General features: G+C 39.2%; 1 protein-coding gene across 1 annotated transcript in view; it reads right to left on the reverse strand.

The window, feature by feature from the left end:
• Positions 1-3258, reverse strand: part of Ckap5 (cytoskeleton associated protein 5) — a 102944-nt gene that overhangs the window by 99504 nt on the left and 182 nt on the right. The window lies entirely within an intron of this gene.

Here is a 3258-nt window from a genome sequence, read left to right on the forward strand (position 1 = left end):
AAAAAAAAAAAAAAAAAAAAAAAAAAATCAAAGGGCTGGGCATGTAGCTCAGTGATTCACACTGGGTTCAGTCTCCAGTACTGTGATAGATAGATGGATAGACAGATAAGATACTGAGACAGCCCACTGTTTATTATATACTGTATTACTTCATCACATAGAGAAGACTATACCAGTTTTGGCCATTTTTGTTCAACAAATACTTTTTTTTCCCTGCAGTGGTGCAAAGGGGACCAAACCCACAGTCTCAAACATGCTAAATACTTTTTGACCACCTACATTGTTCCAGGAACTACTTGAGATATTGAGGTAAACTCAAAGAGGAAAAAAAATATGTTGTGCTTTTTTTTCTGTCAGGGAATCTGACACAAGCAAATAATAAGTGACCTATCACATAATATAAATAGAGGAAAGTGAGGTGATTGTTGACAAGGGTATTACTCTAATTGGTAATTTAGAAAAATGTCTCTTTGGGGCTGGGATTGTGGCTTAGAGGTAGAGCACTCGCCTCACTCGGGCGGAACCTGGGTTCAAACCTCAGCACCACATAAAAATAAAGGCGTTGTGTTGTGTCCATCTACACCTAAAAAATAAATCTTAAAAAAAAAAGAAAAATGTCTCTTTAAAGAAATAACATTTGAGTTAAGAATTGATTGGAGCCTATAATACAGGCTTGAGGTAGAGATTCGTTGAGGTGGAAAGTTCCAGGCATATAAGAGCAAATGCAAAGGTCAAAAATAAAAAGTTTAATGTGCTGGAAGTACATCAAGTAGGTAGGGTAACTGCCTAGGTAGGAATGAGCTAAGAAACATATTTTGAACTTGAGATATAAGAATACAAGAGTCACTTTAAAACCTTAAATCTCCCCAATACTTATCACCAAGAAGCTATCATTATTAGAAAAATCTCAATTTTTATGCTCCCCCTTAACCCTACCCAATGTCACAGCTATTCATTTTCTACATAGTAAACACTGAATTTTGGCCTGCCCTTCAAAAAACTATGTCTGTCATTCATATTTCATTTATCTCTGATAAAAGGTGTTAAAAGGGGGAGGAGTTCTATCCAAAATCTGCTCTTGAATTATCTTTAACAGAGCTCATTACTTCATATAGTATAACCATAAAAAAAAAATAAGGCCCTGGGGCTGGGGTTGTGGCTCAGTGGTAGAGCACTCACCTAACTTGTGTGAGGCACTGGGTTTGATCCTCAGCACCACATAAACAAACAAACAAACAAACAAACAAAATAAAGGTATTGGGTCCATCTACAATTGAAAAAAAATAAAAAATAAAAAAATAAGACCTTGGAAACAAACTTGAGGGGCTGGGGATGTGACTCAAGCGGTAGCACGCTCGCCTGGCATGCATGCGGCCCAGGTTGGATCCTCAGCACCACATACAAACAAAGATGGGTCCGCCGAAAAAATAAAGAATAAATATTAAAAAAAAAAAGAAAGAAAAAGAAATAAACTTGAATTCAAATTCAGGTTCTATCACTTAGTTATATTATTTTGAGCAAGTTGGATAACCTTCCTCAGTTCCCTCATGTATGAAACATTGAAAGGATTAAAAAAAAGATAAAATGTAACCCCCAATGAGCATTCAGTAAATGTTAGCTACTGCTAGTAAGAGTATTTAGGAATTTATTTTGTTAAAGGACCAGGACTAGACTGAGGGATTATAGAAACTACAATGTGCTACAGTTAACTATTTGAAAGATAAAACTGTCAAACTCCCTTAGGTCAAGGGCTTTTGTCTTTTTTTGGCTCACCAGTGCATTTCCTGGATCTAGAACAATGTTTGAACATCAAGCAGACATCAATCTCAATATTTGTTGAATGAGTCCCCATTATGTCCAAGGAGCATAAGAGAGTCTAGCTTTACTTGAATATAAAGTTTTCATTCCCTATCAATATTTTTAAACTATTCAAATGTATTGTTAAAGATGTTAATCATTTTTAATTGTTTCCCTAAAACCTAGAACAGGTGTTCGTTAATATTATTACTCATATTTTCTCCAACTAAAAGTGCTGCTAAAAGTGAACCGTCATAGTACACTGTATTTATGATGGAATTACCACATATCACTGTTCATAATTCAAAGTTGATGATCAAAACTTTAAAAGTAATGAACTATAAAGCATAAGGCATATTAATTGTTATGGAATGCCTTTGCTTATCATTGCCTTAAGTGAACAGCCTTTAAAAACTTGTGCAAAATTTTCTATTTGCAAGTTTACCAACCAGGTTGAATTTATGTTGGCAAAATATACTGATTTCACCTTTACCTATATCACTAAGTTTCATAACAACATTACAGTTTGTCCACTCAAGAAAAATTTCAAAATGTCATTAACTTAGTTTATCTGCTCTTTAGGTCAAAGAAGGACTTTTCAGGGTGATGAAAATGGAGAAAAAGAGGAGCTCACCTTTCCAAAAATGAGTTTTCAGTTACTATAATTACGTATAATATAAGACAGGAATCATATCTGGGCCAAGATTTGATGTCTTGGTTCCCATGAGAATTAAATTAGAGCCATGCATAAATTTGGGGCAAGTTCTGCAAAACCTCCACTCTCTATTGATACTGAATGAAAAACTCATTAAGATTCATCAACACGAATATATTTGCTAACACACAGCCACGACTCTGGCAACATCTCTTTCCTGGTTTTCTATGCAAGGAACAAAACGAAAAGCATTAAATCCTACCCGACAATTACCACGAAAGCAGGTGGCTTCCTCAACATTTAGAGAATAAAAACTAAAAAGTAAGAATCCAGTTTACCAAGCCCCCAGCTTAAGTAGCAAGGCCTGCTTAACCCACACTGCTGGCTAAGGTATTGGTCCCCCCAACCTTCAGAGCTGGAAAGATACCTGAACCCTACTGACACCTTTTGAAAGAGCCAGCCAGATGTAAGGGCGGGGCGGTGAATGATCAGAATTGTTAAAATCGCAGGGGGTAGGGACACAGGTGTGAGGGCAGGCCCCGGTACCACCGTCCTTGTCATGCTCCAAAGCGACCAGGCCCTCCACCACCACCACAGCCCTCGGCGACTCTCACACATTCATTCATTTGACAATTACGCGAGGCGCGCTCCGGTAGGGCCGGCTCGCAGGGCCCCCGCCCCAGCCCCAGCCCCGGAACACCTCAGCGGCCAAGCACGGCCCGGCGCCGCCCGCGTGCCCCTGCGCTGCAGCCCGCAGCCCGCTGCGGCCGCGCTCCGGGGTCACCCGAATCGCACTGCCCCGGCCC

This window comes from Marmota marmota, unplaced genomic scaffold (genome assembly GCF_001458135.2).
Source record: "Marmota marmota marmota unplaced genomic scaffold, marMar, whole genome shotgun sequence".
NCBI lineage: Eukaryota > Metazoa > Chordata > Mammalia > Rodentia > Sciuridae > Marmota > Marmota marmota.